Raw genomic sequence first — 10,379 nt, 5'->3', positions numbered from 1 at the left:
GTCATTTCCATATTTTATTTTTCCGAACACTATTCACATTTTGTCTTTTTCTCGTTTATCCTTTTTCCTTGCACAACCTCACTTTTTGTGCTCGGATTTGATTCTGGTTTTGCATGTATTCATGATATTTGATTTCCATGATAGTGGTAATTTTACTTTTCTAGAAAAGCATGTTGATTGCTTACTTCTTTCATAAAGGGGCATTAATGCATACTTTAGTGTAATTATTCTTAACTTGTGGGGTTTTAGTGTAATTAAATAAAGTAATTATTTTTCATCTTGGGGACCATTGTGTAATTAAATTTGGAAGATATTTGCAAAAATGACCTTTTTGAAATTTTTGAAAAGTATGACAAATGTCACACTCTCATTGGTCCAATTGTTGACATTTGTGTGGAAACACTTTAATGCATTGGATGATGACATTTGGAGGGTGATGATTCACCCACTTGTTGGCCTAGGATTGGTGCACTTGTTAGCTTGGATGGTTGACAAGTGTAGGTGTGGGATTAAGCCTAGGAAGGAGCCATGGATTGGTGACAAGTGTAGGTTCATAATTTAGTCTTGCAAATATCTTTGGGCTACTTTGGGATTATGGTTTTAAAGGAGGGTTTTTGTGCAATTGACCATAGATGTATGCGTTGACCATGGTGTAAGAGCACATAGTGAGTGGAGGATTTCTATTTCCTCCACTCACACTTAACCACATTATTTCATTCTCTTCCTTACAAGAAAACCCTAGCCTCCATGGATGGAGCTTGAAGCCTTAGGCATTGACCTTGATCTTTGAGACCCTTCCACTTACTTTAGACCATAAAGTTTGGAATACTTTTTGTTCACCTCATCCTCCTCTTCAAAACCCTTGAAGGATCTAGCCTAACTCCTAGTTTTGCTTTGGTATCTAGAGATTTAATTCTCTAGTGAGGTATTGATCTATTATTTTGAAGTATTTTTATATCATTACTGGGTGTTTTACATGCATGGAAGAGAAGGACTTGTATTTTGCCCTTAAACTGTTTTAACTTGAAATTAATCTTGTTAAATTAAATACAAAATATGAAAATATACTCAATTAGATTTCATTTAGTTTTGGTTTCATGTAATTTGGATTTAAAATGAATTAGTTATGAATTTTTGAAGTTGCAAGCTAGTTGTTGGAAATTTGAAACTTTTCCTTTTCGGTCCAAAAACGAATTTTTATATGGAGTTGTGGTGCTTCAATTGCCTTGAAATTTTTACTAAAACTTCCCCCATGGGTTTTACACTACACAGAATTTTTTCACGATTTTAGAGCATTTTTAAATTTTTTTAAAAATCCGAAACTATCTGCTGTCCATGTTTTTATTGCAGCTGAAAAACATATTTTTAGATGATTTATTGCACTAACCTTTTGACATTGGATCATGGCTTAAATTTCCAATTTTACACTCTCGTATGTTTACTTCCAAAATAAATTAGGTTTGCCCAATTTGGATGTCAAATGAATTTTCAAAGTTAGAAGCTACAGGCTGAAAATGTGTTTTCTGGGCAGAATTTGTTTCAAAGTTGTGGGTCAAAACTGTTTCAATTGGGAAAATATTTTGTTAAACTAAATTTATATTATCAAATAACAGTGTTTAAGCTTTCATTGGGTTTCGGATTCATTCAATTTGGGTTAGAATTGAATTTTTTATGAATTTTACAAGTTGAAGGTAGCAAGTTGAAAAATCTGTTTTGCGGACCGAAAATTTGGGGTGATTTCATTTCGGTGGTAATTGGGATTTTCATTCCAATTGAGGTAGGGAATATTTTAGGATTATTTGTGTGTTGTATTGGGTGTTTGCCATGATTACACAACATATATGTATGCCTTGTATCAAATCTAGAAAGTTAGTAATTTTTATTTCTTTGTATAAGATTTAAAATTTATGATGATGTATAACTTTGATTTGAATTGTAACATGCTAGGAAATTATGCTTAGATATGTTGATTAACATATATTAAATTTGGATCATTTGATTAAGAATTACAACTTTTATTTAATATTTATCTTTAGTGAAAGTTTAATTCACAAGGTTGTATCAAGTATTAAATCAAGTTGTAATGTGGTATTTAAATAGGCCTTGGCATGTTCTCTAACATAGATTAAATTGAGGGCATTTGGAATTGTTTAAAAATCTAGAGGAAATTAATTAATTAACTTGATTAATTTTGTTTTAAGTGTTTTAATCGCTTAACTTGTCATTTGATGTTATATATATGATGACCATGACATGTCTTTCAATATATATTAAATTGAGGTTATTTGGATTAACTTGGAATTTAGAGAATTTAACTATTTATGTTTAATTAAATTCTACTTTATTACTCCATGGATTTAATTGCATTTTGGAAGTTGTTTCTATATTTAAATCATGGATTTGGATTTGACGTATGTTCACTTGATTACTTTTGAGCATTGGATAACATAGTTGTTACTTTTATATTCATGAGAATATGTTTTTCCTTATTGAATATATTGTTGCTATGTGTAAGGAATTGCACACTTTGTATTTGACATCTTACATGCCTTAGTAGTTGTGAATTTTGAAAATGTATTGTATAAGTTTCCAAAATTTGGATTATGCTTGGTAAATAGTTGATATCCTGTATATACATGTTGATATATATACGTTGTTGCACAATTTGTTAATTTTGGAAACTTGGGGACGTCGTTGTTTGGCTACGGCCAGGACTTGGTTCTAGTACGGGGGATTGTCCCTCTATATAGTCTAGTGCGCACATAGGGAGGTTACCCATGGGCTAGTAACCCTAAAGTAACTATGTTGTCGGTTTGATCCGGCGTGACGTCCGAGTATCCACTTTGTTTGATTTCGTATTTCATTTCAAGTTGATAACTAGATGATATCGTACCTTGTTGTTCCTTATTTGATTTCCTATTTTGAGCTTAAGATGTAGCTTTGTGAAAGCATGCTTAATGCGTTGTATTAGAAGTTCCATTGTTGGTTAAATTGCATCGATATCATAATTTGTGTTTTGATGTTCAAATGTAGTTTAGGAATGACCTTATAGATTCATTTTAAATATAGACGTTAGGTGGCATGACCCACACTTGTTGTTTTCGTATTTTGGATTTCAAGTTGAAGAATTTGAGAATCTATATCTTGTTGCCTTGTATAACATGTTTCCATGTTGTTTGAATTACATGAACAATGTGATTATGATATAAATGATCTAGGTAGCTTAGGATGCTCCCTGGGTCTCATCTTGACATAGACGTTAGGTGGTATGAGCCCCTTAAACATGTTTCGCTATAAAGTGATAAAATTGTAAAATGGTAGGTCGATGTATGCTTATCTCCTTCGAGTAGCTTTATGTTACTCACCCCTACGATACTGGGGCATATTTCAGGTACAGGACTCAGGATTTGAAGATTCCGTTGCTCCTTGGATGGCTTATAGTTTCTAAGTTTCTATTTTATGCAAGTGTTAGCATAAGATGCCTCTTTGTAGCCCTATTTGTTTAAACTTGTATTCGTTGATTCGTATATGTACGTAATTGCACTCTTTTCAATGTATTTAACATGTATGAGATGAGGCCGGAGGCCAATGACATGCATCTCGTTTTCTATGCACTTTTGTTTTCAAAGTTTATTATGAAAATATCGGAAAATATTAAGTCATTGCTTTATAACTTTCGCATCGGGTGTTGGAATTTCATATCTTTTCTGCCCGAACTCAGAATCAGATGATTCTTGAGTCTAATTTTGTTCATTTTTCGTTGTCCTTCCAATGGTGTGCACGGTGGCACCCTTTTCAGTGAGAAATGACCATTTTGCCCTTAGTTCATCTCTTTTCGGGTTAGGCATTCTTGCTTCATTTGCTTGGCTCATTTGAGTTCCGTGGCTTCATGGAGAGTTATTTTGGGGCCTTAGGGATGACGTACATCTCTTGAGGTCATTTGGCTTCTTTCGCTTCCGCATTTCGGGTCCGTTGTCAGGTCAACTTCCGGTTCATCACTAATGCATCGGGTTGAGAGATTCGGGTCGTTACAGGTGGTATCAGAGCTCCTAGGTTTGAATACCTTGGACGATGGGTTTTGGGTGCATATCATGCTTATGTTGCCATGCTCTATGTGTTTATATGCTTCATGATAACATGTTTTGGTTTGATAACATGTTTATATGCTTACGTGCTACATGTGGTATGCCGTTTGTTTAGCATAATTTAATTATTATGTAAAGAACATGACATATAATGTATTCTAGATCAGACTTATATATACATAACTGTGTTGCATATTTGGCATGACACGAGATTGGTCATTGAGGCTCGAGTTGGGGTTGATGGTGATTGTAGTCACGGTTGTATTGTAGTTTAGGTTATTAGGGTTGGTTTTGAGGTAGGTGGAGAGACACCTTTTGTTTAGGCTCTCGTGGGGTGAGCCATTAGGTACAACCGTAGTACTGGATTTGTTGATTTTAGTCCATGGTTTGGTTTTGGACCTTTTGGGATCCTTGGTTATTTTGGAAGGTTCCTCTGAGATTGCAATTTTCGTGGGCGGGTGCATGGCACTGTCATGCTACCGTATTGGCAAGCTACGAGTGCTGTTCAGATGGAATCAGCGTTGGGTTTTGTTGCGACGGGTGTAGTCCTTTTGATCGATAATGATGATGGTTGTTTTGGGGATCTGTCATAGTGATCGATTTGGGTGTCTGATTGTATGGCTAGAGTTGCCATTTTCTTTGAGTTCTCCTTGCGCGATGGCACTTTTGGGGACAAGTCGATTGATAGATGTTTCGGGTAGAGAGAGCATTGCATTGTTAGTGTCACTTGTAGTGTCACCCTTAGATTCAGAGATGGATTGTAAGAGTCTTACCATTGTGGTAAGGGCTCATGTTTGTTTTGAGACAGGTTGTTGTTGCATTGGTTTTTGGAATCAGTGTATGGCTAGGACTGGTCCTTCCTTTTTACCTAGGCACTCTAGGACACGATGTCCATAGGGTTCATTGTTGCATCACTTTTGTTTTTTACAGTTTCATTTACTACCATGTTAGTAGTATGATTTATGATATTGTGATGCATGAGTAGGTGGAGGTCTATCCACGTTTGCCTTCTTGTTGTGTGGCAATAGCATGCCTTTCTTATATGCTTCGAGATGCCATGTTGTTACTACGCTTTAATGACATGCTTTTGTGTTTATGTGGAGACGTGCAACATGTGCTTTTGATTTTCATCTATGTAAGTAGATTTTCTTTCTGGCAGTTGCATTCCTTGTCATATACATGACTTTCAGGTTTGGTTTTCCCATTCATTTCCCTTGGTCGCACGTAGTCTATATTTGGGTTTCCACAATGGTTTTGTGCTGGTTCGTGTTAGGGACTTCACAAGGAGTGAGTCTCTTCCCTCCGTTGCGTTGTGCACTGTTTTGGGGTTGGTTGGTCCATGAGGATCACTGTTATCTTGAGTCCTTGGTGAGGATTTGAAGATTTTGGTCAACTTACTTCCATGTAGGGGTTGAAGTCGTTGACTTTGTTGTCTTTCATTTCAGAGATGGAGTCGTGGTGTTGTCCTTTTTGGGACTGGTAGTCCCCTTTCTTTCGTGTCTTCCCTTGGGGAGTTCCTGCCGTGGTTGTTGACGGTTGTGGAGCTCAAGTGAGTTGATTGGTGTGAGATCATTTTACGGAGACTTATGTCCATATCTTTGAGGATTGTTTGATTCGTGAGGTGAGCCCGATGCTCTTTTGAGAATGCCTTTTGGAGACTTGTTCTAGTTTTGGAGACCTGGATGTGGTTGACTCTTAGGAGGAGTTTTGGGGGATCGTTGTTGGATATGGCTTGCTTGTGGAGTTTTCTCGTCCTAGTTATGACTAGGCACGGCCTTAAAGAATTGTAGTTCCAGTGGTTGTTTATAGATGGATCGAAATTGAGGAATTTTGATTTAGCTTGGTGTTATCAAGTACGATTTTGAGAGACTCGTTCGATGACCTTGGTTGTCAAGATTTTGATGTGTGTGCCACTTCGTGAACTTGTATTTCGAGGATCTAGTTATCCGTGATTGGGATTTTGATCTGATGTTTGATTACGGTGAGTAGTCTTATAGTTGATCTATTTTAGGATGATATCTAGGATTTTGGAGATGCTATTTTGCTTGTCAGACTTTGGATTCGTAATTGATGTTGTTGATAGTAGTGTTTTGAGATGTTAAAATTGTTGGTCTTTTTGTATTGAGGATTTAAGGCCTTAAGCGTAGCGGTACCTATGGCATCGTTGTCAGAGTTTTGGGATTAGCCAGGATGGTCCGGCCGGACATTTTTGGACCATATCTCAACTCTCACAAAATGTTTGTTTCCGTAGTGCTTTTGGTAATGATCATTTTTGACATTGAAGTCATTTGTATCGAAAGGATTCGTGGGTAGACCTAGGCGGGTGCTAGTTGTCGTCGATGCTACCTTACTGACGAGTAAGTGTGGGCGAACAATAGGAATTGTCATTGCTACCACACATTTTAGTACGTCGTGGGCAGATTCTGGTCGCTATTCGTACTGCCATGTCGGCTTTGTTTAGTACTTTGATTTGATTCATAGATATCTTGGAGTTCTGTTGGTGGTTGCTTTTGGTTCCTTATAATGGTTCGTCAGGAGGGGTGCTTTCAATTGTTGTCTTCCGTTCCCTCGTCTGGCCTTAAGTTCTGTGTGTGAGTTTCAACTTGTGGTGTGGCCATGTGATCACTTTTCTTTTGAGGGGTTGTCCTGTCGTGAGCACGTGGGTGCGAATGACATGGGGTTGTACGTTGTCTTCAGTTTTGGGATTGCTTTCGTAGCATGTTGTGAGGGATACTCAGAGATATACTCCGTAGTTAACCTGGTTTCGCCTTTTTGTTTTGTTGGGGCTAGATTTCAGGGATGAAATCCCTTTAAGGTGGGAAGGTTGTAATGGCTCGGTCATTTTTCTTCCTTTTCTTTTTCTCAGATTTTAACGAATATTTTTTTTTTCCATTGTCTTTTCCTTTTTGGGTTCAGTTTTTCATCACTTGATGTCGTCTCGAGTGCTCTGGAATGATTTCCGAGATTCTTTTCCTTGGATTGACAACTTCCTTTGGGGATTGTGTCATTTTCATATTTTATTTTTCCGAACACTATTCACATTTTGTCTTTTTCTCGTTTATACTTTTTTCATGCACAACCTCACTTTTTATGCTCGGATTTGATTCTGATTTTGCATGTATTCATGATATTTGATTTTCATGATAGTGGTAATTTTACTTTTCTAGAAAAGCATGTTGATTGCTTACTTCTTTCATAAAGGGGCATTAATGCATACTTTAGTGTAATTATTCTTAACTTGTGGGGTTTTAGTGTAATTAAATAAAGTAATTATTTTTCATCTTGGGGACCATTGTGTAATTAAATTTGGAAGATATTTTCAAAAATGACCTTTTTGCAATTTTTGAAAAGTGTGACAAGTGTCATACTCTCATTGGTCCACTTGTTGACATTTGTGTGGAAACACTTTAATGCATTGGATGATGACATTTAGAGGGTGATAATTCACCCACTTGTTGGCCTAGGATTGGTGCACTTGTTGGCTTGGATGGTTGATAAGTGTAGGTGTGGGATTAAGCCTAGGAAGGAGCCATGGATTGGTGACAAGTGTAGGTTCATAATTTAGTCTTGCAAATATCTTTGGGCCACTTTGGGATTATGGTTTTAAAGGAGGGTTTTTGTGCAATTGACCAAAGATGCGTGTGCTGACCATGGTGTAAGAGCACATAGTGAGTGGAGGATTTCTATTTCCTCCACTCACATTTTACCACATTATTTCATTCTCTTCCTTACAAGAAAACCCTAGCCTCCATGGATGGAGCTTGAAGCCTTAGGCATTGACCTTGATCTTTGAGACTCTTCCACTTACTTTAGACCAAAAAGCTTGGAATACTTTTTGTTCCCCTCATCCTCCTTTTCAAAACCCTTGACGGATCTAGCCTAACTCCTAGTTTTGCTTTGGTATCTAGAGATTCAATTCTCTAGTGAGGTATTAATCTATTATTTTGAAGTATTTTTATGTCATTATTGAGTATTTTACATGCATGGAAGAGAAGGACTTGTATTTTGCCCTTAAACTGTTTTAACTTGAAATTAATCTGGTCAAATTAAATATAGAATATGAAAATATACTCAATTAGATTTCATTTAGTTTTGGTTTCATGTAATTTGGATTTAAAATGAATTAGTTATGAATTTTTGAAGTTGCAAGCTAGTTGCTGGAAATTTGAAGCTTTTCATTTTTGGTCCGAAAACGAATTTTTATATGGAGTTGTGGTGCTTCAATTGCCTTGAAATTTTTACTGAAACTTCCCCCATGGGTTTTACACTATACAGAATTTTTTTACGATTTTAGAGCATTTCTAATTTTTTTTAAAAATCCGAAACTATCTGCTATCCATGTTTCTATTGCAGCTGGAAAACATATTTTTAGATGATTTATTTCACTAACCTTTTGACATTGGATCGTGGCTTAAATTTCCAATTTTACACTCTCGTATGTTTACTTCCAAAATAAATTAGGTTTGCGCAATTTGGATGTCAAATGAATTTTTCATGAATTTTCAAAGTTGGAAGCTACAGGCTGAAAATGTGTTTTCTGGGCAGAATTTGTTTCAAAGTTGTGGGTCAAAACTGTTTCAATTGGGAAAATATTTTGTTAAAATAAATTTATATTATCAAATTACAGTGTTTAAGATTTCATTGGACTTTGGATTCATTCAATTTGGGTTAGAATTGAATTTTTTATGAATTTTACAAGTTGATGGTAGCAAGCTGAAAAACCTGTTTTGCGGACCGAAAATTTGGGACGATTTCATTTCGGTGGTAATTGGGATTTTCATTCCAATTGAGGTAGGGAATGTTTTAGGATTATTTGTGTGTTGTATTGTGTGTTTGCCATGATTATACAACATATATGTATGCCTTGTATCAAATCTAGAAAGTTAGTAATTTTTATTTCTTTGTATAAGATTTGAAATTTATGATGATGTATAACTTTGATTTGAATTGTAACATACTAGGAAATTATGCTTAGATATGTTGATTAACATATATTAAATTTGAATCATTTGATTAAGAATTACTACTTTTATTTAATATTTATCTTTAGTGAAAGTTTAATTCACATGGTTGTATCAAGCATTAAATCAAGTTGTAATGTAGTATTTAAATAGGCCTGCACATGTTCTCTAACATAGATTAAATTAAAGGCATTTGGAATTGTTTAAAAAATCTAGAGGAAATTAATTAATTAGCTTGATTAATTTTGTTTTAAGTGTTTTAATCACTTAACTTGTCATTTGATGTTATATATATGATGACCATGACATGTCTTTCAATATATATTAAATTGAGGTTATTTGGATTAACTTGGAATTTAGAGAATTTAACTATTTATGTTTAATTAAATTCTATTTTATTATTCCATGGATTTAATGGCATTTTGGAAGTTGTTTCTATATTTAAATCATGGATTTGGATTTGATGTATGTTCACTTGATTACTTTTGAGCATTGGATAACATAGTTGGTACTTTTATATTCATGAGAATATATTTTTCCTTATTAAATATATTGTTGCTATGTGTAAGGAATTACACACTTTGTATTTGACATCTTACATGCCATAGTAGTTGTGAATTTTGAAAATGTATTGTATAAGTTTCTAAAATTTGGATTGTGCTTGGTAAATAGTTGATATCTTGTATATACATGTTGATATATATACGTTGTTGCACAATTTGTTGATTTTGGAAACTTGGGGATGTCGTTGTTTGGCTACGGCTAGGACTTGGTTCTAGTACGGGGGATTGTCCCTCTATATAGTCTAGTGCGCACATAGGGAGGTTATCCATGGGTTAGTAACCCTAAAGTAACTATGTTGTCGGTTTGATCCGGCGTGACGTCCGAGTATCCACTTTGTTTGATTTCGTATTTCATTTCAAGTTGATAACTAGATGATATCGTAACTTGTTGTTCCTTATTTGATTTCCTATTTTGAGCTTAAGATGTAGCTTTGTGAAAGCATGCTTCATGCGTTGTATTGGAAGTTCCATTGTTGGTTAAATTGCATCGATATCATAATTTGTGTTTTGATGTTCAAATGTAGTTTAGGAATGACCTTATAGATTCATTTTAAATATAGACGTTAGGTGGCATGACCCACAGTTGTTGTTTTCGTATTTTGGATTTCAAATTGAAGACTTTGAGAATCTATATCTTGTTGCCTTGTATAATATGTTTCCATGTTGTTTGAATTGCATGAACAATGTGATTATGTTATAAATGATCTAGGTAGCTTAGGATGCTCCCTGTGTCTCATCTTGACATAGACGTTAGGTGGCATGAGCTCCTT

The sequence above is a fragment of the Cornus florida genome, unplaced genomic scaffold, assembly GCF_030987335.1.
Source record: "Cornus florida cultivar Cherokee Brave unplaced genomic scaffold, ASM3098733v1 CherokeeBrave_3.0.0_Hap2_Chr05, whole genome shotgun sequence".
Classification (NCBI taxonomy): Eukaryota; Viridiplantae; Streptophyta; class Magnoliopsida; order Cornales; family Cornaceae; genus Cornus; species Cornus florida.
This window is presented reverse-complemented; position numbering follows the sequence as displayed.